The sequence below is a fragment of the Nelumbo nucifera genome, chromosome 2, assembly GCF_055504915.1.
Source record: "Nelumbo nucifera cultivar China Antique chromosome 2, China Antique-T2T, whole genome shotgun sequence".
Lineage (NCBI taxonomy): Eukaryota > Viridiplantae > Streptophyta > Magnoliopsida > Proteales > Nelumbonaceae > Nelumbo > Nelumbo nucifera.
This window is the reverse complement of record NC_142650.1, coordinates 94606107-94633917: the sequence shown is the minus strand read 5'-3', so window position 1 is coordinate 94633917 and position 27811 is coordinate 94606107. Positions and strand designations below refer to the sequence as shown.

At 37.5% G+C, this 27811-nt stretch overlaps 2 pseudogenes; both read right to left on the bottom strand.

Moving 5' to 3' along the window:
* Positions 1 to 2365: 2365 nt before the first annotated feature.
* Positions 2366 to 2839, bottom strand: LOC148802548 (wall-associated receptor kinase 5 pseudogene; annotated as a pseudogene).
* Positions 2840 to 2960: 121 nt separating this feature from the next.
* Positions 2961 to 3470, bottom strand: LOC148802547 (putative wall-associated receptor kinase-like 16 pseudogene; annotated as a pseudogene).
* Positions 3471 to 27811: the final 24341 nt, after the last annotated feature.

Genomic DNA, 27811 nt, shown 5'->3' with positions numbered 1-27811 from the left:
ATTCTAGAGATTTTTTCTTGAATTCTATTAATAAGTGGATTTTCAAGTTTGATCCCACCCTAGTTACCGCCTTAAACAAGGAAAAAAATAGTTTTGAGCAATCGATGTGAACAGTATGGTTGGATTGATGCAAGTTCAAGTGGTTTTTGTACTTACAAAGAAGGTTGCTAAGGTGATGTAGAATGAAGTTACAATATTTCACTTTAATTTAAACTTTTATTATTTGTTCTTGTTTCTTTGATTTTAGTTTCATAGGGGTTTTGGTTTTGTAGTTAGAACAGTAATGTTAGATTTAAGAGTAGTTAAGAGTCCAACTTATAACAAGTGTATGGATTTTGTTCTCAACCTGAAGGTGAGGTCTAAGTTGTTTCTTTTTCTACTTCTAATTTGTATATTTTAGGTTTCTCAATTGGCATCCTTTCCATTGAGAAAGCACTAGATAAAACCTGTAAAACAATAACAGGTCTTAAACCTCCCTGGTGAGATGGCATGTACTTTCAATAGCTTAATGAAAAAGCATTGGTAAATGCAGAAATTTAATTCTATTTACAAATTGTTTTTATTTATAAATCAGGTTGTTTTTTAGAGAACAAGTATTATCTTGAAATGGTTTTCACATTAAGGCTCGTTCTTGGTTTGGCAAGGTTTCACCTTTTTCCTCTTTAAAATAATTGTGGATATTTGTATTATGTTTTGGTTATTTTTCCTTATAGGGACTAGTGCATAAAATACTGTTCATAAAATGGGTTGAGACCTTAGTAAATATCAAATTTAATAAACGCTAATAAAAATAAGAAATTTAAATATAAAAATATTAATTGATAGTTTTAATAATATTATTACATAACCTTATATTAATGCATTTCTAATTAATTAATAATTTTTATGAGTTGTGACTATTATTATGCATAATGAACTCATTAAAAATGATAAAAATAAATGAAAATTTAAAATGCAGAACCTGTTTTATTAACAATATTGTAATTTCAAAAGGTACTCATATGCAAAAATTATTGAATAATAGTGAAAAATACCAACAATTAATTAAAAATTCAAAAAATTCTGAAAACCTTAAACATAATTAAAATACTAAAAATAATTAAAAATATTGAAAATTAACGATATTTCATATTAAAAAGGGTAGGTTGTATTAACAAATTTTGATTATTAATTTAATATTAATTAATAGTAAATAAAATTATTAAATCTTTCAGGTTTTCCCGTGCATCGCACGGGTCCCCGCTAGTAGTTGTGCTTAAGATTCATCAACAAACCCAATTCTGGCCCAATCCTTAGCCCAAACCCAATATCGACCTTGGACTTGGTCCAAATGGGCCAGCCTGAGTTGGTATTAAACCAAACCCAACCCATTAGACAGCCCTACCGAGCTCAAACAAACCGATTGGGCTAGGTCAATAGTAACTGCCTAGAAACTTAAAGCATATTATGGGCTCATGAGTTGTGGCTTGCAATTAGAAGCAAGAAACTAGTTTGAATATGAAACAAGTGAGATCTGGATTGGCTCCGTCTGGTACATTACATTAGCTAAAATTTTCACATCAAGGCGATCATGGATAATTTAGATATTGCAATGCTACATGGCTATAGAGAAGTCAATAGGCCAACTGAAGCTTTGGCTAATATTGGCATTGATAGAGGTAATATGACTCATTTCAGAGATCTTTCTCTGACTAGCATAATGTTAAAACTCTTATTCTTGATTTTTTTTTTGTTTCTTTTATTTTATTTTTGTATATGTGGTGGCGGGGGTTTGTGAGAGATTTAATTGTATTGTGGTTGGGCAAGGTGGTTTATGACTTCTCTTGTAATTGGTTTGTTTCTCTTTGGTAATGGTTAATAAAATTTTAACATGAGTGAAGTTTGGGATTATATATTTGATATGAGTTTCTCTGAATATGTTGTTGAAATTCATCTTGACTTAGCTTTAAGAATGCACATATAAAAATGCATTAATTACAAAATGTTTATTATTTAATATTGATATAGCATAAAAGTTACTTGCGCCTTCAAAGTGCAAAATGATTTTAGGCTGAGTTTTATCAGAGTCGCATAGACTTCTACATTAGAAGTTAATATACACAAAATTAAGATGCCATGCAACAATGTTCTTGTAACAGTATTCTAACTAAAACTTTGCACCTATGCTCTTACTTTCTAACTTATGAATTTAGATGTTTCTAATGACACAAAAATCTATATAGAATAGAGTAAATCTCTTAAGAAAAAGAAAATTCATGTAGTATCAAATGACAAAGTAAGAATTTCACATCTAAATTATTACAAATCATATATATAATTAACAAGAAAAAACCACACAATAATCCAAAGACTTCTTTTTATATAGTCATCGCCCACAGTCTAATGATATTACAACTTGATTTCCCAAACTATCATAATTAGTAGTGTTGAAGTTTTGAGAATTTGGTGGATCCCCAAGCAAGCATTCTACTTCTTCATGAGGTTCATCCCATAGATGTTTGCTAGACCTACGCAATCCCTCCAGTTCCATCGCTACTTCCTTCATTGTGGGTCTTTCTTCTCCCTTCACGCTTAGAGACCTCTCTACAAGTTTAGCGACTTCACGGAGTTGATCCTCATTAGCTTCATAGAGCACTCTATCCTCCAAAATATCCAAAATATTTTCTTCTTTCATGGAACTAATAAAGTGGAGAGCTAAGCTTTTCTCTTTTTCAGGTCTATCAAATTCAAGTGCTTTTCTACCAGTTAATAGTTCTGCAAGAACTATGCCAAAACTATAAACATCACTCTTTTCTGTCAATCGACTTGTGTGAAAATATTCTGGGTCCAAATACCCCATTGTGCCCTGTACTAATGTAGTAAATTGAGTTTGGTCTAATGGAACTAATCTTGAAGCTCCAAAATCTGACACCTTTGCTGTATAATTATCATCCAAAAGAATATTGGTAGATTTAATATCTCTATGAAAGATTGGGGGGAGAGGCTGCAAAGTGCATATATGCAAGTGCTGATGCAGTTTCTGCAGCTATCCTTAGACGGTTGTCCCATGAAAGTGAAGATCTGTGTCCTTCATCATGAATATGATGGAACAAAGTCCCACTAGTAATGAATTCATATACTAACAATGGAACTTCAGACTCTAAGCAACAACCTAAAAACTTCACTACATTTATATGGTTAATTTGGGAAAGAATAACCACCTCATTGATGAATTGTTCAACTTGGCTTTCATCAATTATTTTGGACTTCTTAATGGCAACTATCTTATTATTAGGAAAAATTCCTTTATATACTGTACCATAGCCACCGCAACCTAGGATTAGATTCTCATCAAAATTATTAGTTGCCCTTTTGAGCTCTTCTTCTGTAAATATCTTTGCAATGTCCACACTTACATCATATGAAGAAAGTTGTTGTCTGAGTAGGAGCCCTCCATTTTGTTGAAAGCATTTTTCCTTGCGTATGTTCATCCTTCTATTTTTTATTCTCCAATATAGCAAAGAGCTAACAGATAGTACAAATAAGATGCCAATGGCAATACCTGCATGGAGATCAGGGTTTGGGTGGACATAAAAAAGAGGGTGTAAGATCAATTTGACCGTGTTAGCCAAAAAAATAAATAAATAAAAAAGACAAATTTGACTGCAATTGTTGATTTCCATTGATCTTATTATCCTTCTCATATCTTTCATTAGAGGTGCATGGTGGTATCCATTAATCTAGGTTCTATAGGTGAGATCCAAAATCAATTTGTTTTTAATTGGATTCAACATAGATCTATGCTATTTATCACATATAATATGAGTCCATTTGATTTAAATCCATCAGCTTTTTTATACTTAAAATTTCTATTATTCTATCTATTAGTAAAATTGGTTTGACAGTACTTATGTCTTTACAGGAGAGTCAACATTGGTTCATGTTTTATAAACTTTATTTTTCAATACATCGTTTAGGTAAAAATAAAGTTTGTAAAACATAAAATAGAGTTTAAGATCAAAGAAGCCACAAAAAGACACTGAAAAAATAGACCAACTCGATCGATATTCATTCTTAATGATATAGCAAAGCAGGAACCAGCCCCAACCCAACCAAAAGGATAGACCACCAAACACCAAAAAGGACGCCATTACCTCTCTACCCATATATCAACTACTTCTATAGATCTTCATCTAAGGATATATGGTTGAATTGTTTACTTGTCACATAGACAGAAAAAGGTTTTGCTTTTGGGTCATTTTTTTAAATATGAGTTTTATATTATTAAAAATATTGGATATAGATCTAATTAGAAGAGTTTATTTATTAGAAAAAATACCTTAATTCAATAGAGAAAGAACGAGATTTAATATCTCATATGACAAGTTTGAAATGACACTGCTTTTAAAAATATTAATAGAAATGCCCATTGGGTTCTAAGAAAAATTAATGGAATGATGAATATATAGAATCCTAATATTAATTCCAACAGTGATATAGTTATGTATAACATGTTAAATCTTCCATCTTTGTCTTATCATAGTGTTTTTATATTACTCGAGAATGACCCCATACTAAGTAAGGGGTAACTAAATGTGTGTATAATTTAGTTTGAAGTTTACTACTTAGTTAACAAAAATTAAATTAAAAAAACTAATATGGACCTTGTATCTTTGCAATTGACAATCTATTTTTACCTATTTTATTTGAAAACCATTATTAATTTATGTTTTTTTAATTTGATTTAAGATATTAAATGTGATCTTATTCGTAAACAATAACCCACTTTATTTGGTATTTAATATTTATCTAATAAATCTATTTTGAGTTATTTATTTTTAAAAGTTAAATTAGGTTGCTTCCTAAAAGTTAATCCAAGTTTGTAACTAATAAAGTATTTTCTTTTTGAAAAAAATCATTTAAAAAAATGTGGGTTTATGATAATCATTTAATGTGTCCCACCATTTGTACTTAATAGACTATGAATAAACATGTGTTAAGCTAATAAATAATTGTCTATTGGGAATGCTTAGGATTGAAACTATCCACTTTTTAAATCCTATTTTTCAACTAATAGGATGCTATGTGTCTGAATGAAGATAGTAGGGTGTGGGCTTTAGCAGCAACTTCTAAGAAAATGTCATTTGTCTAGTTTTCTAGAAAAATGAGAAGGCTACATGTCTAAATGGTGGGGAGTTGTAGCTTCATAGTGGGCGGTGGGCTTTAGCAAGAATTTCTTAGAAATTGCCACATGTTTAGCTTTCCAAAAAATGAGAATGCCACTTGATTGAATGGTGGGTGGCTGTAGCCTGAAGAACTTGCTTTAATATATATATATATATATATATATATATATATATATATATATTAAAATTGGTCCTGCCATGTTAGCAGCCTTCTCCTATACTGCAATGTTAGAAATTTACCATGTGGTTGATACTCAATATATCTTTTTGATCATTTCTATCATCAAATTGAATATTGGGTTGACGGGAAAGTGTTTTCAAAATTGGATCAAACCAGATGGTTAGACCGGAAAAATTGGGAATCAGACACCATTTCACCTAAAAACCGCTTTTTGTCCAAAAAACCATTTATTTGGTTAGCAAACCATTGACTTGGGCGGTCAAACCGTCAACCTGGATAATAGTTTTCTGCCTTTTTTATTTTTTTATCTTTTTACTTTTTATTTCTTTGTTAAAGTAGGTCATCTGTTCAGACTGAACAGTCAAATTGTTCAACCCCAGAACGGTTCCCTATCCGATCCAATTTTAAAAACCTTGGATGGGGAGTGGGTGCCTTACCTTGAGCTTGGCTTGGTGTGCAACATGGCCTCGCCCAAGGCTCGCCCATGGACCAGCCCGACCCATGGCATGACATGGGCCCGTGTTGGCTCGAGCTGTAGGCCGTGCTGAACCGACACCTAAATTATCCTAGAGGGAGGCATGGCCCGGAATGCCTCGTGAGCCAACACAGGACGACTCGCACTTTGTGCGGGCCACATGCAGGTCATGTCGTGTCAACCCAGGATGACCCAATTTACACCTCTACTTGAACCCGCCCAATTTAAGGGATGGAGTAGGGAAATTCGAGGATTCCCCATCCTTGATGAGGAGTGGGGTGCCTTGCCCCTAAACTTGCCCAACATTGAGGAGTGGTTACCTTGCCCTGAACCTGCGTGACACTAGGGATGGGGTAGGGATAGGGTGGAGTGTCTTGACAATAGGGCAGGGAAAGGGATGGGATGCCCTGCCCTGAACCCACCCTACTGTCATTCCTATATAATTTTAAATTATTAGTGGAATTAATAAAAATGTTAGCTTTTATAATTATTGTTATTTAGTTAAAATTAATCAAAATTTCATTTAAAAATAATAAAAAGAATAAAAATTATTAAAATTACTATAATTTATTAATAAAAATAAATTTATTAAAAAATATTTGTTCATATTCAATTAACAATAATTAATTTTGTAAATGAAAATTAAATGAAAAATAAAATCATTAAATCTTTCAGATATGCATGGGTCCCTACTAGTATAGGTATTTATACCAATATTAAAAAGAGGAAAGAGGGGAGGAGAAGGGCCCTCTTCCACAAAGCTCAGATAGACTTCCTCCTCTCATTGCTCACATGTGGTTAATTAGTTTTAAATCAAGTTATCAAAATATAAGAAGTCAAAATAAAAACCTTTCTAAGTCTTAATTGATTGATTATTTCTAATTAGATTGATATATGGAGTCCATCAAAATTTTCAGTTTTGTAATACTTTATTATTATTATTGTTGTTGTTTTATTATCTTAATATTACTTTATAATTATATAATTATGAATATATTATTATATTTTTATATTTTTTTAATATTGTGTTGTTATTGTTTTATTATTTCTTTAATAAAATTTTATTAATAGGTTAGTAATAGCTTTCTATTTTATTATTACTTTATTTATATTTTGTTACTATTATCATCATATTATTATTATCATGTTATTACTATTTTAATAACATTTCATTAATGTTAAGGTTTCAGGTTTTATTTGTCAAGAGTTTATTTTTTGATAAACTTTAGAATGGGATCCCATTCCCCACTAGGATTGGCCATTCACCCTTTTGGCGGAATACCATTTCATCAAGAATGGGAATTAGAATCTCATTCTAACTAAATAAACAGTTGTTATCAAAATAGACCATTTCAATTCTGCTTCCAAGCACTTATTCTACATAACCAAATGGACCCTAATTTTGAATTCAAAAGAACCACCCATGAATTCCCACAAGATGGCTAGACAACCAGTGGAAATCAGTGCTACCTATCCATCCATGCCTTCTTGTAAATAGCATTGAGGTGGGGCAGAGTCAAGTTTTATATACGCTATTTATTTATTTATAAATATGTTATTTTTATTGCATTTTGTAATTTTTTATTTTTATAAAAAAACATGTATATATATGATGAAAATAGTTGAAAAATACTTATACTTTTTGTTTTTATTTATTTAAACTATTATAATTAATTTTATTTTAATAATTTATTGTTTTTTAAAATTAAATTGGATCGGATCAGATTCGAATATCTGACATCCTTAATGGATTTGAATTTGAATCAATATCTCTGAGATCCGGTTGGATCTTCGAATTGGATTGGATTCGGATATACCCTAATTTGAATCAGATCCAATACATTTGCATTCTTACATTTTGGGATGGACTTGAACTTGTCCTTGACCAAGTTGATTTACTTTTCTTAATTTGTCAATTCTTCTAAAATTTTTAATATCTTTATGCTTTAATTTTTAAAGGGTATATCAACCATTAGGATGAGCTAATTGGATTATGACGTCCCTACCTAGTCCTTGGTCAAAATAGTTGCAAATTTCCCCAACTCACGTGGCCCCATGGGGGTTCGAATGTCCTACATTGGGAATATCTTTCGTGTATTCTCTACATGGGAGATGTTCCAATGTAAAGTTGTGTCTCAAGGGTAGGATTCTCCTTTTTTTTTAATTTATTTATTTATTTTTTAATTCAATGTCTTTTTTGAAACAACCAAAGGAATGTTCTCCTTCCCATAAAAAATTTAGCTAAAATCTCTCTCTATCTCCACACACACACACATTCCCAAAGTCTGGATTTCCTGCCCACATCTACCCCCATGGAGAACATTTTCATCCTCCTACGTAGTATTATGCAAGGGGTGATGTTCCAGGTAGTGACCAACTTAGAAGATCCACTCGGGCATCCAGGCCACCAGTCCGTTATGGTTATGACCAGGATAGTTACCTGGTGGAAACCTTGACTAGTGAGGAGGATCCCGTGACTTACGTGGAAGCTATGTTGGACATAGATTCCCAGAAGTGGGTGGAGGCCATGAGAGCTGAGATGGACTCAATGGAAGCCAATGGAGTCTGGACTCTAGTAGATCCATCCTCCGGGGTAAAAGCAATCGGTTGCAAATGGATTTACAAGAGGAAGAAGGGCCCCGATGGTAGGATTGAGACCTTCAAGGGTCGTCTAGTGACGAAAGGGTACACTCAAAAAGAAGGCATCGATTATGAGGAAACCTTTTCGCCTGTGGCCATGCTTAAATCCATTAGGATCCTGCTAGCTGTAGCAGCATACCATGATTATGAGATTTGGCAGATGGATGTCAAAACTGCATTCCTAAATGGAGATCTTACTGAAGATATCTATATGCAGCAGCCGCAAGGCTTCATTGCTGCAGGTCAGGAAAACATGGTATGTAAACTTAATAGATCCATTTATGGACTTAAGCAAGCTTCTAGAAATTGGAACATCCGTTTTGACTCTGCTGTCAAATCGTTTGACTTCGAGCAGAATCCGGATGAACCCTGTGTCTGCAAGAAGTTCAGTGGAGATAAGGTTACCTTCTTGGTTCTATATGTAGATGACATTCCACTCATTGGGAATGAGGTAGGAATGTTAACTACAGTGAAAGTATGGCTTTTGCAGCAATTCTCCATGAAAGATCTTGGAGAAGCCTCCTATATACTAGGTCTTCGACTCTATAGAGATAGATCGAAGCGGATAATTGAATTATCCCAATCTGCTTATATTGACAAAATAGTCAAAAGATACAACATGGAAAACTCCAAGAAAGGAAATGTTCCTTTCAGGCACGGAGTCACTCTCTCCAAGAAGATGTCTCCCAAGACTTCTAAGGAGATTGATGGCATGAAAGACGTTCCCTATGCCTCTGCCGTAGGGAGCATCATGTATGCCATGCTGTGCACTCGTCCTGACATTGCTCAGGCAGTGAGTGTAGTAAGCAGATTTCAGGCCAACCCAGGGCAGGAGCATTGGACTGCTGTGAAAAACATACTTAAGTACCTTCGAAGGACAAAAGAGTTTTGTCTGGTGTTCGACGGTAGCTCACTACAGATCCAAGGGTTTACAGATGCCGATTTCCAGTCAGACTCAGATGATAGAAAGTCTACATCTGGATATGTTTTCACGATAGGATCGTGTGTTGTTTCCTGAATGTCAGCAAACAGGGGTCCTAAGTAGCAAATTAAAATAGTCCACAACTCAAGCCGAACACATTGCCGTAAGTGAGGCTGCCTTATGAATGAAAGTGTTCATTCCTGAATTTGGAATTCAGCACATCACCCATTCCACTGTTGTGTGACAACAGGAGGTTGATGTTGAGAGGTAGCAGCAGCGGAGAATGTGGCAGACCCATTGACTAAGCCACTATCACAGAAAGTGTTTGAGAAACACGTGGAAAGCATGGGACTCCGGCTAGTACCTGATTGGACCTAAGTGCAAGTGGGAGCTGTTAGACAGTTTTGTATGCCCTTGGCTTCAATCAGAATGATGTACTTTATGAGTTTATTGTAAATGAATAAAGATACATATTTGATTCATGTTCCTTTGGTATGTTTCTGTGTAATACCCTTAAACTGGACACTTAATGAGACTCGTGTTAGTTTAGAATGTTCACAGCCAGTGGGTCGGTCTGGGGAGACCTATCCTGACAAGGCTGACTCAGCTGCCAGGGTGAGACCCTAGGCACATACAGTGTAGGATTAATTGAATCTTTGAACTGGACCAAAATTCCAGTATTGCCCTGGACCTTGGAGATTGATGGGCAAAACTGGAAAGTTACACCCGACCCCTAGACTTGATTATGATACTACACTAGGTGTCGGATTGGGCTATCTTTGATGTACCAATCAGTGAGATCCTTAGCGGGGGTCAAAACCTGGGTATGTTGGGACAGTCCGAGAATTCATCTGAGTGAGTGATCATAGTGACAGGATCAGCCCCTTTGTCGGACAAAGGTAATGATCGGGGATGCACTCTCACTGATGGAAACCAAGACTGCCGGCAGCCGATTTCAACCATTGAGATTTGTTTTGCAAAATATATTTTATATAAGATATAAAAGTATATATATGGTTTCTAAAATGTTTGCAAGAAGGTTTTAATTCCCGGGATCCATATGAGTGGAGAGTGCAACACTGTTCCTTGCAGCCGAGGGAGAGGTCCTCTCTTGTCGGGCAATGTATGATCATTATGGGCTGAGAGGTTAAGTGTAAGACCATTGAGGATAATACCTGATGGGCTAATCTTGCATCTGCCCACAGTCCCTGGGTGTTACAAGGTGGCTTGGCCCAGGGACATCTTAGGGTAAGTATTGGGCCCGTAGAGCCCATTTGATGGGTTTCAGGGGGTGCACTGTCTTTAACAGTGTATTCGGCCAGGCCTTGTAACAAAGGCTGGGCCGAACCCATGTGGCTGATGTGTAGATCAATGCTTGGGTCCCACGCCATACAAGGAAGCCCAACTGGGCAGCAGTTAAGAGGGTTAAGTGAGCACATAAGCTTAATGGGCCTAAAGCCCATTTCGAACTGGGCTGCTTATTTAGTTAATAAAGGGGCGAAATCTGAAGTGGATCAGCTAATAGGATTGGGCTTAGACCCTATTCACTTAGAAAGTCCAAGATCTAAATAAGATTTAGATCTGGAAACCTCCTAATCAGATTAGGAGATGGCTGATCTCATCTCCAGATAAGATAAGGATTATCCCTTATCACTTAAAGAGACTTCTAACCCAAATATGATTTGGATTAGCAACTCCTAATCTGATTAGGAGCTGATCCCTTTAAGACTATAAAAGAAGAAGGGGGCGGCAGCCTTTAGAGACACAATACACACAGATCATCAGGTTTTCTTTGGTGCTGAAATCTAGAAGAGAGAATTCTGCTCCCTGCAAATACTCTCTTGCCGCCTCCCTATTCTTGCCGCCCTGCTTTCCAGTTCGATCTCCACTTGTGGGAGAAATCAAGATTGGATCTTGACATCAGTCCTTTGAGAAAGGATTGAAAGGAAGCTGTGCTCACGTGCCGTCTTGCTGATTCTTACGAAGGACAGAGTTCTTGGAGAAGAACACTACTGATTCTGCTCCACCTGCACTGCGCCATCTTCAGTGGGAGCAGTCTTTGGATCCTTCCTTGGGCGTGAACACCTTCATTGGGAGATATTACTTCTCCGTATCAGGTATAATCCTTCCCACTTCTTTTTTGGTTCAGATCTGGTTCAGTTTAAAGATTCAATTAATCCTACACTGTATGTGCCTAGGGTCTCACCCTAGCAGCTGAGACAGGCCACCCCAACCGACTTGGTGGCACCACAGTGTCAGCCTTGTCAGGATAGGTCTCCCCTGACCGACCCACTGGCTGTGAACATTCTAAACTAACACGAGTCTCATTAAGTGTCCAGTTTAAGGGTATTACACAGAAACATACCAAGGGAACATGAATCAAATATGTATCTTTATTCATTTACAATAAACTCATAAAGTACATCATTCTGATTGAAGCTAAGGGCATACAAAACTGTCTAACACCCAATTCATGGGGGTAGTAAGTTGTAGATAGATGTGGGCAGAGTTCTCATGGACAAGAGATCCGGTGTCATTCCTAATAACCTAAACAATCTCCTTTCCTAAAATTTCTCATAAACTACCTCCCCCACTTTCTCCTAAATTAACTCAAATTCCTATTTATCTCCTAAATTATCTCTAATTTAGTAGAGAGTTTCTCTCCTAAATTATACCTATCTTCTCCCCCACTTTTTATCCATATGTATCTAAAAAAAGCTTGAATTAAAAAATTTAAGAATTATTTAAATATTCTAGTAAAATTATATACTGACTTTAAAATATTTATTAAAAGCAGAAAAATAATTACAATATATTTAATAATATTCATATTATTAATAATTTTATATTTTTATATAATTCATCACGAAATTATGTACTAACAATAGTTTAATAACTAAATATCTTAAATAACAAAATATTAAAAATAGCTAAATAATTATATAACAGAGTATATAACCCGACTCTATTACAGAGGTTCTTGGTCTGAACACTGAGTTCTGATTATAAATAGGGTCAAATTTGGGCCTTCATTTTAAGCTTTGATTATAATAGTTTCATGAGTCAAATAAATCCCAAAGGAAATGTTATTCAGAATTTGGGCTCCATACATTCCTTCCAAGGAAGATAATACTGTAGAAGACATAATGAACTAAAGGTGTGACAGATAAAAGCCAAAAGATTTCTAAAGGTTATGTCTTGTTGTAATATTAAGTAGTGCTAAAGAGGAGGGGTTTGATGATAAATGGCAGTCAATTCATTGATTTCTATCATTTCTTCCTATAACTATGAATGGGTCAGGTCTGGCCTAGAATAGGGTGAAACCAGTTCAGAACCAAACTCTATTAGTTCTGTAAAATCAGACACAACCAAACGAATTATTAATCTCAATAATTGTGTCTGATGTGGCTCGATTAGACCCCCTATAATTTTTTACATTTATTATTTATCGCATTGTCTCTCATTTCTCGTAGATAGAGTTTATAAGAGTATGGCTAGGTGAAGGAAACATGTAGGGTGTATGAATTGTACCACTGTACAATTAATAATAGGAGATTAACAAATGAAACTGAAGGTATTCTAGTGTGGCATTGTGTCCAGGTATTGGATTCTTGATGATTTCCTCTTTTCTCTCTCTATCTCTCCCCTTCTCTTCATCTCCTTTTTCCTTTTCCCTCCTTTTGCTTCTCTTTTCTTTACAACCTACAATCCACAACCATCACTTAACTTCATTTTTATTGATACCCTCAAATACCGGTCCCCTATTTTAATCCACCTCCTCCTCTCTATTAGCTTATCCATCTGCTAGCTTATTTTAATCTAAATTTATCCACCTTTTATTCTCCTGTTACACCATGGATCAATCATTCACAACCAGCCACTTAGATTCAGCTTGAGCATGTTAGGTCCTGTTTGGTTTGCAGGAATAGGAATTTGAATGGGCTATTCCGACTACAACTACTTGATTGGACAGAATTGGAATCTCATTTCCATTCCTACTAGAGGAATGCTGATGAAAAATTATTTTATAGTGAATAGCGGATGGAACCAGAAAACCATCCAATGACAAATGTTAGTACAAAGTGGGGCACGCTTTGGATTCCTCCACCTTCCACGCTACTGTTAGTAGAGAAGGCCAATCAATAAACCAACCCATGATCGACCCATCCGTCAGACATAGTGGGATCTTACTGTAAAATTATTCAAAATTGTTATTGGCTATGGAAGCTGAAAGTGAAAGCTTGAAATTGGTAATGAATATGCAATACATTCTCCCTCTCAACTACTGATAAATGATAGGAGCTTCATAAGCTGAAGCTTCTTCACATTATATAATACTGCTATCAAACCTTTAGATCTGAGAGTAGAGACTATGGTGGAGGCTGTTGTCAGATTTTGTCTCAATAAGGTTGATTCTCTCCTCAGAGAATAAGTGAAACAACTCAAAGGAGTGAAAGAAGATATTAGAGAACTCAGGAATGAATTAGACAGTATACGTGCCTTTCTAAAGGAAGCCGATTCAAGGCAAGAGAGTGACAAAGGTGTGAAGGCCTGGATGGAACAAGTGCGTGACGTAGCTTTTGACATTGAAGACATTCTTGATGTACTTGTGTTTGAAGTAAAATAATCTACGAAAATTCAGGATATATTTAAATAATTTATGAAAACTCGGGGCATGTTTAAGTCTTTACCCTTTTAAATTTTGAAAAATGAAAGGTCTTGTAAGCTCGGTGGTGAGAGGATCCCTCAGTTCTCCTCTTTCCTTTTTGTAAAAAATGAAAGGTCTTCACTGATTATAGATGTGTTTGGTTTTTTTCTCATTGTTTGGAAAGGTTTTTTAGGTTTTCTATGTACAATCTGTGTTCAAAGAACAAAAGCCCTATTTGTGAAAGAAAAGGAAGAAGATAGCTCGTTGTCGATCTAATGAAACCAACATTAAGAGGCAATCTCCACTAATTTGGGGCCCATTTGGCGCGTCAATTTGGGAAGATCTTCTGGTAGCTCTCACATGCAAAAGATGCATTGAGATTTTACATGAAGATCTGAGCAGCCCGAAGCACATTTGGCAGACGTGTATCTTTCCGTTTGTCTTTTCGTGCAAAACTAAAACGCGAAAGACACGAGAAGCTTCATTTGGAGCTTCCCGAAATCAGTTCAAAATGGGTTCTCAAATCTTTTCGGCATCCCATCTTTTGGCGGCTAAATCTTCCGCATGCCAAATAGAAATAGACTGAAAATCAGCCTTCCTGACTTATAAACAACCGAAAGACTGCACGGAAAGACATGCCAAAGAGACCCTTGGTCTTCAAGCTTCTTAAACTGACATGGCTAGACGGGATTGGAGGGTCCACACTTGTTGTCAACCAAGTGGTTCATAGGACTCGTGGCAACGGGATTGGAGGTGGTACTTGATAGGGGTGATTGTGGGTCGGTCCAGGCCAGGCTTTGCACATACGGTAAGGGATATAGCCTAGGCCTGGGCCCATAAAGGGATATAGCCTAGGCCCAGGCCCAGGCTAGGCTGGGCTGGAGCTGGGTTTGAAATATTAGAGTCCGAAGGCCGAAACTTGACATCAAAGTTCGCAGGCATGATCCAGGCCCAGGCTCGGGCTGGGCTGAAATGACGTAGGTTGTCAATGGAATCAAACTTAGATACCTGATTCGATTCCAAATCCAATAATCTTAGATTTGGATGTTGGAAGTTAGATCCTAGTAATAATTGGATGGATGCAGATTTACTCCATTCAAAATCTGACATGATAATCTGACATGATAATCCAATAATCTTTTAAAATAAAAGAAAATAAAAGAATATAAAAAAATGATAAAAATAGATAAATAACTTTTCTCAAAGGAGAGATATACTGACATGGATGAACCAGTTTTAATATATATATATATATAGAGAGAGAGAGAGAGAGAGAGAGATAGATAGATAGATAGATAGATAGATAGGTACATAGATAGATAGATAGATAGATAGATAGATAGATAGATAGATAGATAGATATTCACTATGTTTAAAAAAAACAAAAGAGCAAAAATCAGTATTTAGTATTTACACTCTCGAAGGGATGGTAAAGGATAGGGTTTAAACCAACCAAATAGAATCGAATATGCCTGACCCAAACCAAAATCTGAATGGACGAAAATAGAAATGAGAAGCTAAATCCAATCTGGTTGTCTCAAAATTAGTAAATTTATACCAATTAAGAATATATGTGCAAATACTTCGACCCTACAATTTCATTGTATCGAATTTGCTTCAACCCATAACCACCCACCGGGACCTAATGGGATAGGATTAATGTGAAACTAGTCACAATCTATTTGATGCGTGAGCCTTGTTAAGCAAAATTAAAGTTAGAAAAACCTTATGACATTTCTAAATGAGCCAAGTAAATTCAATCCAACTTAAGTATTATATTTGTGAGATATGTTTAGTTGTTCTAACCACTTTGAAACAGAAACCCTAGTGAGAGTGTCTAATCTTGTATAAGATGCCAATGAGTCAAGTTAAATAGTAAATTGGACTTGATTCACCCCTGCATTGTCAGGTTAGGGTTAGGCCTATTAGGGTGTAGGTTCATATTGGAGTTTTGATTATTTAATCCAAATTTGGTGCACGTTTAGTTAACTTGGCCCATCAATCATAATGTCCTTATCCATATAAAGGGTATTCTTGTAATTTGGTTTAACTTCTATGCCCTAACCTTAATGTTTGTTTTTTAACCCAAACCAGGTGTAGGGTGGGTTAGGTTTTGATTATTTAACCCAAACCGCATTAAATTTTGGGTAAACCAGCCCATCGGGTCATAATACCCCTACACATATAAAGGATATTCTTGTAATTTGATCTAACTACTTCTAACCCCTAACCTTAAGGTATATGATTTATTTCACTATTTGTTTTTGTTTCTTTCTTTTACTTAGAGAAGTGATACCTTGGAATTCGTTTGAAGAAGGTATTTCCTAAGATAAAGGTATTTTTCCAAGTAATTGAATCCCTTAGAATCAGCACTATTAATCTCCTTCAACCTCTTCACACGGCAAATTAGTGGTGGAAATTTGGTTTCTCCTCGGTACAATCTCTTCTCCCATTCTTTCTTTCTTTCTCTCTCTCACTCTCTCTTTCTCTTCTTCCCTTCTTCCCTTTCTTCACCTTCCGAGTACCTCCTCTATTTTTCCTGATCACCGGTGCAACTCTTAAAGCGGCGATCTACTCTCTCTTCCATCCCTTTCTCTTCTCCTTTCTTTCTTTCTCTTCTCTATTTTCCTCTTCCTCTCATCCTCTCTTTCTCACTTGTCTAAACTAATGAGGGGTGATTTGGCTCGACCTGCCCATAAGCGGACATGTGGATGCTATCTTCTAATTGGATATCTACTTGGCACTTTGTGCCACCTCAGTAGGCCAGGTCACCTCGGGCACCTCGGCCAAGACTGAGGACCGAACAGCTCGTGGTAACCCGACTTTCCGAGGTGACACGTAACCTACTTCTAGAAGCTACCTAACTATCACCGAACTTCATGGGATCATGTCGCATGTCTTTGGGCCTTATCCACATACCTCCCGGATCAGACGGACTCGATAAGCCTTATCGGCTAGCATGATGTCCACCTCCTAGTGTGAAACAGACTCTTAACGGAGTGGGCCAAAGATCTTGGAGGTGTTTGAGCCACCCTGGGTTCTCTGAGCTATCCTGTCTTGTAGTTCGATCGGTTAATTAAACGACTAGTGTTGAAGCTGCCATCTAGCTAGGTGCAACCAGATCGCGGACCATCAATTGGTGTTGTCTGTGGGAACGCGACGAAAAGCTAAGTCTCCATTTTATTCGCTTTCCTTGCATATTTTTCTAATGGCCTCTTCAAGCAACACTGAAAAAAGCATCTAGATGAACATCACTAGGGGGTTGGACCCACCTGAATTTAACCCAGAGACCCCTCAGTGACTATTGGCCAGTTCACCATCCCCCTCCCCATTCTAGGGGTATCAACGGTTTAGAGCCAGACGTTTGCTACCCAGTCAGCTAATGCACCCTTGCCTCATGTGAGTGCTGCCATCCCAGTTGTAGAACCATCCGTGGTTCCTCTTGGGGTCGGAGCACAACAGTTCCATGAGCTCAGGCTCCGGGTCATTCAACTTCAGATGTAGTAGATCCACTAGTTCCAGAAGTACCAGCAATACTACTACTACTACTACTGGGAGTTCCCTCCACTCCATCAAAACAATCCATACTAGAATTAGACTCAAAACCAGCAGAGCTTCTGCCAGTCTCCCCCCGGGGTGCAGGGCCTTCTCGGGTCCCAACTCCTCCTCGTGGCCAGACCATACCTCGGGACCCAATAGTAGGTCTATGCACACCACCACCTCAGCAAGAGGTAGATTAGAGAAATCAGCCCCAATGCAACCGGCAAAGCAAGACCGATCAGCAGTAGCTAGCGGTCGCATCACAAGAACTAGGAACCTTAGGTCAGTAACCAATAAAGGGTAAGAGGCAAGGACCCAGTTCAGGACCCCTCTATCCCCCATAACAACCAGGATCCAGTCCATGTTCATGAGAACATCAGTAATAGAGACCCACTCCCTCCTTCACTCATCATCAGTTCAAGCATGGTTTCCAAAACTGGACCGGACCATATGGTCGGACTGGAAAATTGGTAACCGTTCAACCCTCGGGTCTAGTTATACTGTAAATCGTTATTTATTAAATAACCATTGAAAAGGTCAAAAAGTCATTGATCCGGGCGATCGAACCACTAAACCATTTGACTAGACAGAAGTTTGTGGGTAGCGTAATTCATTTTCGTTCGATTTAAAAAAACAAAACAAAATAATGCCATTCATGCCCCTCGATTCCAGCCATACGAGTTAGGGTTAGAATGAAAGTTCATTTTCGTTCTAACCCTTCCAAGTTCTAGCCTTCCTTCCGCTCACACCTTATACTCCGATAGCGCGACCGTCGACTTGCGGCAGCCATGATCGACGGTGAATCACGATAATCGACGACTACGACGGATTTCCTTCCTCAAAAGAGCTTCATCTATGACGGTGAGCAACAAGGAGCAGCGGCAGATTTCCTTCGTCTTGTAATCAGCATCAACAAGGAGCAACAAGGAGCAACGACAGTTGGCGATTTTGCAACGGTGGGTTTCCTTCCTCTTGTAATCAGCAGCAACAAGGAGCAGCGGCGACCGACAGTGAGCTTTGAATTTTTTGCTTAATTTTTATTAGAAAACTCAATATGATAAAAATTTTCATATGCAAATTATCATATTGGTTTTCATATGATAAACCAACACCATATTGATTTCCATAAGCAGATTATCATGATTCATGAAACTTGCTTAATTTTTATTGGAAAACTCAATATGATAAAACAACACCATCATGATTGATTTTCATATGGAGACTATCATGATTCATGAAAATTGCTTAATTTTTATTGGAAAACTCAATACAATAAAAATTTTCATATGTAGATTATCGTACTGGTTTTCATACGATAAACCAACACCATATTGGTTTTCATATGCCACACTTGGTTTGTAATCTTTTTATTACTTGTGGTTGTGATCTTTTTATTTTTGAGTATCTAAGTATTATGTTTGATGAATTAAGAATACATGATGTTATGGTAATATCTATGGAATCGTTTGTAAATTTTCTTTTCTTGTCTTATTAATGTTTTTAAACAAATAGTCCAGAGGAAACTCTGAGAGACTTGACCATTTAAAGAGGTTCCTTTCCATTTGTATAGATAAGGGCATTTATAAAGCAAATCATTTTTTTTTCTTGATAAATAATTGGAAAAGTCTTTGTTTCAAAGATCTGGTCATACAATGAAGGGAAGAAGAAGAGAAGAAAAAGGAAAGAGAGAAATAGAGAAATAATGTTTTTTTTTTTTTTTTGAGTGCCAAAATCTGGGCTGGCGGCCCCGAGTCAGCTTACTATAGCTGATTTATTTCACAACTTCTTGCTATATATATATATATAGAGAGAGAGAGAGAGAAAGAGTATTTCCACAGCAATATTGGTTCAATGACCATGCTGGTGTGGTGTATTAGTGTATCCAGATCTGCAATTGTCCCATTATTAATTGATGACGCATAGATTCACGCATAGATCAATACTAATTACTTGTAGTTTGTGTTGCTACAATTCATTTTTCTCTATTTATACTACAAATACAAATGTAAATTAAGAGCAATTAGGAGTGTAATCAAGTCAAGTCAAGCCAAGTATTAGGCTGTTCGCTTGAGTTCAAGTTTGAGCTCAACTCAAAAGTACAGTTCCAAACTCAACTCGAGTTTTATGTATTTAGCTTGAATTTGATTTGAGTTGATACTCATGGACTACTTGAGATTAACTCGGCTTGAGATGATTATAAATAAATTAATATTAAAAATTATAAATAAATCAATATTAATGATATTAAAAATATTAAAAATAAAAATATGTTAAACAATTATAGATAAATTAATATTAAATAAAATATAAATAAATATATTATAAAAATCATTTATAAATGTATTTATTTATATTATTTTAATGTGTATTTGTATTTATAAAACAGTATTTTATTATGAGCTCCATTATTCTCGCGAGCCACTTGAATCTGGTATTGCCAAACTCAAACTTGAATTGACCAACTACTCAACTCAAACTGAATTACTGTGAGCTGACTTTGAGAAATTAGCAAGCCAATTTATATTCATTGAATGGGTTTAGACCCATGTGCTATACATATTGAATGGGTTTGGACCCATGTGTTACTCAACTAAAAAAAGCATCTAGATGAACATCACTGAGAGACTCAAACTTGAGTCTGGACCCATGTGCTATACATATTGAATGGGTTTAAATTCAGATATGAGCTTACTTCTATTTTATGGTTCTGTCATCAGTGTAGAGATAAGCTTTTAAAAGGGTTAAAACGAGGAGTATTTCCACCAGCAATACTGGTCCAATGACCACTATACAAAGCTGGTGTGGTTTGTGTTGCTACAGTTCGTTTTTCTCTATTTATACTAAAAATACAAATGTAAATTAAGAACAATTAGGGGTGTAATCAAGTCAAGTCAAGCCGAGTATTAGGCAGTTCGCTTGAGTTCAAGTTTGAGCTCAACTCAAAAGTATAGTTCGAAACTCGACTCGAGTTTTATGTATTTAGCTTGAATTTGATTTGAGTTGATACTCATGGACTACTTGAGATTAACTCGGCATGAGATGATTATAAATAAATTAATATTAAAAATTATAAATAAATCAATATTAATGATATTAAAAATATGTTAAACAATTATAGATAAATTAATATTAAATAAAATATATTATAAAAATCATTTATAAATGTATTTATTTATATTATTTTAATGTGTATTTGTATTTATAAAACAGTATTTTATTATGAGCTCCATTATTCTCGCGAGCCACTTGAGTCTGGTATTGCCAAACTCAAACTTGAATTGACCAACTACTCAAGTTGGTCAGGAAAAAGTTTTATAATTAGGAATTAATTAGGACTTGTTAGAAGTTAATATAATATTATATTAACCTATTGCTGGGATAGACGGGTCTCTAAGCGGACTTGGTCCAGTTGAATTAAAGTATTATTTTTTGAGTTATGTCTAATTGGCCCAACTGCAATCCAAGTTGCTACTCCATTGAGAATGATCCATTTAATTTTGTGCTCTATTCTTTGTTATAAAAGCACAGAAAGTTGTTTTAGTAGGCTTCACGTTCCAAGGTCACCATAACTTGATACGTGTTGAAAAAAGGAAGAGATAGATGGGAAATGCAAACATTACATTACAGAAATATACAATTTCAAACCCCAAACATAAACAACTTGTAGCATAAATTGGTTTTAATTTTAGTTTCGTTATTTTAAAAACAAATTTATTAATAAAATTATTTTTTAGTAGTATTTGGCAATTTGGCAAGTCCATCAGCTATAAAGAAATCCATACGACAATGGTGAATTTTGTCCCTACGTACATATTGAATCTTATTTATATTCATTATTATTGTTATTCTATATATGAAAGAAGATTTATTTTAACCCATGTGGTTGGTTTTGATTTCTGTGTAGGGTCATATGAAATTATATTATCAAGTCAACTAATAAGGCCATTTTTCTTGGGTTGAACTTTTCTGGAATAATTCCTTTGTATAACTGTTGAGCTAACTTGTTAAATGGTTGACTTATAGGGTAAAACTGGACGCCTGTACTGTTTATGGTAAAGGGTTGTCATCAATCAAGTGTTTCATGAGTTATTCGAGTTTGGCTTAAATCGGTTTCAATTGAGCTTCGAGTCTAGTTCAATTCTAATAAAGCTCAACTCATGAAGCTTGTAAAACGAGATTGAATAGTTATATACATATAATAATAATAATAATAATAATAATAGAAAATAATATATATAAAATAAAAAATATTATATAATATTTTTATTTTTATATGTAATAATAACTAATTATTTAATTCTTAATTTTTAAATATCAAATAAAATCTTTTTATTTTTATAAAATATTTTTCTCAAGTCAAACTTGAGCTGAACCAATCTCGAATTTACGAGCTTTTGACTCGACCTCAAGGTTCTAGCTCGAACCGAGATCGAACTCGAACTCAAACCTCATGCTGCCTTGGAAAGTCGAGCTCAAATACCGACCCATCCCCATGCAAAGAGTAAAACTGGAATTCTAGATAAATTTTCTGAATACAAGAGAAAGAATCTAATGAGTGTAACAAAATGGCCTTGTGCATCGCCCTTGAGATGAATATGCTGCAATTTCAATTCAGTAACGAAGAGTGTGGCGTTGACACAGGAAAGAGAAGCAAGTGCAAGGCATTTGTTTTTTTGCTTATAAAGCAGCTCACATGCATCTAATTCTTTCCATTTGCGTTATAAATAAAGAAAAACCAGTTGAAATAAGTAATAACACAGATTTAGGAGCAACCAGATCACGTAATTCGAATGGCCAATTAAACAACCGATGTCCAAACTGCCACCTAATTAGGAACAACCAGATTATGCACCATCATGAACATTTCTCCTAGTTTTTTTGCTCCATTTGAGATCACATGACCACTGCTACATCTCCCGGTAGTAGTGGTACATTTGTCTTTCTCTTTCTCTCATTTTTTCATCATTATGTCTCTTCTTGCACTTTGTTCTTCTTCTTCCTCCTCTCCCTCCCCTATATTTTCACTATCAACACCAAGCCCATTATTTAGCCAAACTTGCATTGTAAGATGTGAACTCTCATGACCATAGTATGTTTGGACCAATAATTGAAGAAGACCACCGCTACTGCTTTTATAGATTCCTTCATCTATGAACAAACTCTATTTTCCCTGATCTCGGATATAAAATGCATTGCTCCATTCATAATTTTCTAATCTAGTCATCCTTCAATATCCAACTTAGTAGCATAAGCCTAATCAGTTGAAGGCCACATCCAAGGTAGCATTCAGTTTCATACAAAATAATGCTTATGATAGTTGTTCCTACTAAATTTTTCCCACTGAAATGGAATGTCCATGTGAGACTCCCATCTAAATTCTAGTCCTGATTGGAATGTATGATGATGGAATGTCAATTTTGCTTTACTCTGGTTTGCTTCTCTATTGAGATGATGAGTAGCAACTCAGGCAATCATCCTTAAAACCCCTACCTCTTGCCCTTCCTTTCCCTACCTTAATTTTTCTTAAAACCAAACATAACCTAGGTACCATGCTAACTTGTCATCACATTTCATATCTTTAATCACCTATGAAAACTATGAAAACTGAGAAGTCTCCTTTACAATAACGTGGTGAGTGGTGACAGAGTATGATGGCACAGATTTTTTCTAAAGCGAGGAAAATATCAATCCGACATTTTTTCTTTTTTTTTAATGTTCGTGAACTGTAATCCCATGGGCAGAGTGCCTTTGATACCCACCGTTTATAGAGCATTGTCTCCATGTTTAAGGGGGCCAAAGTGGAGTAATAATTGGGCCCCACCGGAAGTCTAAGCCCAACTCAGACCCCATGCCAAAATATAAGCCTGGGTCCAGGCTTACATGTTGGACTGGGCCTGATTTCAAGCCTACATCAAAGCGTTAGATCGGATCATGATTTTGGTCCAATTTTAATTCAAAACCCAATTTTTGTTTGAAAATCATTCACTTAGTCAACAATTCATTAATTCAGATAGTTGAACGATTGACTTGCTTTCGGTGGGTCATGAATTACAGATAATGAGAATCAATTAAGCATCAATGATTCAGTATTATGGAAATATTACTCAGAATCTATTCATTTTGTTTTGGTTAAGGCAAGTTGTCGCCTAGATAATTCTAGGTGTTACTCAGTTGTTCTGAGATGCCATATATCATGATGTTAGTGGATGATTAAATCTGCTCTCATCAATTATTATTATTATTATTATTTATTGTTGTTATTTTGTATATAAAAAAAATATTATTTTATCCCATATGGTTGCTTTTTCTTTTTTCTCCACGCATAAGGGGCATGTGAAATTAGATTCCCAACTCTTATCAATTCAGCTGATAATAAGGCCATTTTACTATTGGGTTTGGTGAGCTGACTATATGACAAACTTTTTTGGAATAATTAATTCCTTTCATAAAGACAGCTGTTGAACTAATTTGTTAATTAAATGGTTGATGTACTTATTATTACATTTCCACTCTATGGGATTCTTAAAACAGCTGAATATGCAGTTGACACACGCATTGCTCAAGTGCCCAATGCTCATTATGCCTAAGGCTCAAGCCTGAGGTCAAGCCCAAATTGTTCAACATAGACATAATTAAAACTGAAATTTGATGTTCTTGGGTTGGGCTCGAGCCTATTGGGCTCCGGTTGGTCAATCAGACCACACTAAAATTTAATGTGAGCATATGCATGTGTGTATGATTTATCAAAACGTAAGTGCATATGTGTTTATATATACATATATGTATGCACATAGATGGGTTATGCTTGGGTTAGAATAAGATAGGATCAACCTAGGGCTAGCTTTGGGCTACCAAAAAATAAAGAAGCTTGAACTTTTGGACCAGATCTAGCCTTAAGGACCAAAAATGGAAGCCCAGAATGTGTAAAATTGTGGGTTGGGTTGGTCCCGCTTAAGTAACACCCCTAGTGGGTGGCATATAGCTGGTCTACTTTCTTTTTGCCTCCATCTTTTGGGACTTAGTATGTGTTAGGAACCTAAATGGACCCATATACAAAGTCCCCGTAGCCACCTAATTATTGTTTGTTTTACTTATAATTAGCACATTGAAACTGTCTTTTGTGTTAGACAATGTATGCTCTTAGCTCCAATTAGATTGTTGCACACAAATATTTATTAGTAAATAAATAAAGTACATCGTTATTTTATGTTAAATTTGTATACTTCTATGAATTACTCTTTAAATTGGACACTTATAAGTCTCATGTTAGTTTAAAATGTTCTTAATCATTGGATAGACTTAGGGAGTTTATCCTAACAAGGCTGACATTAGTGTGTTGCTAAACTGATGGAGCAACTTCTTTCAACTGCAAGGGTTCGACCCTAAGCATAGCCAGTGGATGTTTAAATGAAACACGAAAATGCAGACCAATTTTCAATTATGCCCTAGACCTTGGAGATAGATGGGCAAAACTAAAATGTTATGCTTGACCCGAAACTTGATTATTGATGGAGGGTGATTTTGCCCGACCTCGCAGCACGGGTACACGTGGGCCTGACCTTGCTCAAACAATGACAGCATGATAGCGCAATGGACGTGACCATACCTCCTCCCCGGGGTTAAGGCACTTCGGGGGCTCCCGAGTTCGGGGCACCCTAACCTCTCTAAAGGCCCGAGCTCCCCCCAATGGACCTCGGGCCACTCCTAGACAGGAACGCACCGATCCATCTCTAGACACCCCGAGGCATGGACACCTCGGGTCAGTCAGCTCAGCATAACTTGCTACGGGCAGCTCGTCACTCAAAAGACAGCCCGGCTCAGGGTAATTTGCGGAAGGGTAGCTCGGCATACCGCAGGAAGGCTTTCTGCTCGACCGTCGTACCCAAAAAATCTGTGGACAGCAGACATGTCCCTCATTAGAAAGCACCGCGCCTGTCACCTTCAGACAAGTGTTCCGCACCTGACAGGCGCGTACCCTACAACGACGGCCCCGCGCGTGCCACCTCAACCTTGCCAGTAACGACTGTGGCAGACTGATAGTGGCGGTTATACCTGCCCTGTCAGAAGCAGAGGGTCTGAAGCAACGGAATTCAGTTATAAGGAGCTTATTCTCAATGAACAAGGTATCTTCGAATCACCTGTGCAATCTTCACTCTTAGCCTTCGTTTACCCTTTGCTTCTTTCACAAAATACTGACTTAATCATCAGAGTGTTCCCGCCGGGCAAACCCCCGGGAGTTCTTCTTCTTCCCTCTCGTTCCAAGTGCCTCTCAGGAGCCACACGAGTGCCAATTAGGAGTGACTAGATCGCGCTACATCATTTGACGCCGTCTGTGGGAAATGCTTCAAAAGGCCTTTCTCTCTAAACTCTCACAGTTCTCTTCTTCCTTGAAAAAATTCAGCACTCATGGCTTCCTCTAGCAATGTCGAACGAAGCACAGAAATGGATAACTCCAGGGAACAACCCCAACTTCCTACTGTTTGTATCGGACAGTTCACCGTCCCCCTCTCGGCGAACGGAATCCCCAGCTTGAATGTGCCTCTTACAGTGGCACCTATCGTCGCCCCACTCCCTGTTATCGTTGGAGCGATGTTCATCGAACCTTCGGTCATGACCCCGGTGGCCGGCCCGAATCAACTAGAGGACTTGATGCAGTGCATGCGGGCCATGCAGGCCCAAATGCAACAGTTCCAGCAACTTCGACTCTATCAACAACATGTGCTGCATCAGGTCTCCCAGTATCAGTATCAGCAGCAGTTCCCCCAACTGCCTCAACCTCAGCTTCAGCAGCCGCAACTCCCGCCTCGGCACCTAACCTCACAACAAGCTAGGTCTCGCTGCCAGGACGAGCGCCCCACTGGCCAGGGTGAGGCTCCCCAAAAACTCCAAAAAAACCAAGCCTCCCCCGCGGCAGACGAGAGAAACCGGCAGCCCCAATCTCGCCACGGGCGAACAGGTCAGGAGGACCCTAGCTCGCCAGGTCTACATCACCTCGGCAGTCGAAGTTTGAAACCCCGATCCTTGAGAACCGGTTTGAGATCCTAGCAACTGACTCCAAGCAGGACCCCTTTGTCCGCAGCCATCACCAGTAGATCGGGCTACCTCCTGCACAAACCATTCCGGATAGCGCAGAGGTGAGCAGCACGAACGCCAAGCCCACCAAGAAGCAGAGACACCACCGCCAAGCTTGCCGATCTGTTACCCACGATTTGCCCGAGCTCGGGGGCAAAGAAGAGGTAAGCTCGGCCGAAGTCAAAGCTCCCCTCCTCTCAATTCCATCCCCCCGGTCTTCCGAACTCTTGGCAGTCCCAATGCCCAAAGACTTCAAGCTCCCCCATCTTGACAAGTATAACGGGTCGTTTGACCCGAATGATCATGTAAATGCCTTTCAATCACAGATGCACCTGGCGAGAGCCAGTGAGTCGTGCATGTGCATGGCCTTGTCCACTACTTTTAAAGGAGCAGCCTGCACGTGGTACCGGAACTTGGCACCTGGGTCGATAAGGAGTTGGGCGTAGTTTGCACAAACCTTCACGTCCCACTTCGTCACCAACAAACGGTGCCCGCGAACTGAAGAAAGCGTCCTCAGCATAGTGCAGAGAGAGGGAGAGTCCATCCGGGGCTATATTAAGCGGTTCAATGATGCCTGTATGCAGATACCGTGACTGGATCCTGCCATACGTCTTGCAGCAGCCAAGAAGGGCGTGACACACAAAGAGTTCAAATGGCACATGGTCGTCAACCAACCAGCGACCATAACCGAGTTTCTGAAGCTCGCGGACAAGTTCATAGCCACCGAAGAGGAGATCAACCAAAAGGGCGAGGGCGCGCCCGAAAAAAGAAAGAGGGAAGGAGAACTTTCCAGTCAAGGGGACGGCCGAAAGAAAAAGGATACAGCTCGAGGGGCAAAGCCGGGTCAGTTATTCCGAGCTCCTATAGCAGACCAAGCTGATTACACCCCACTAAACACGAAGCGGGCCTAAATCCTGATGGCAATCAAGGATGCCCCGTACGTGAAGTGGCCACCCCGTCTGAGGGGGAATCCCAATGAAAGAAATAAGAATCTGTATTGCAGATTTCACAATGATCACGGTCATAGTACCGAGAGTTGTGAAAACCTCCGTGACGAGATAGAGGAGCCCATTCGTCGTGGATATTTGAGAAACTTTGTACAAAATAATAATAATAATAATAGTAATAAAACAGGTCAGCAAGGGGAGCACGACAAGGAGGCTCCCGA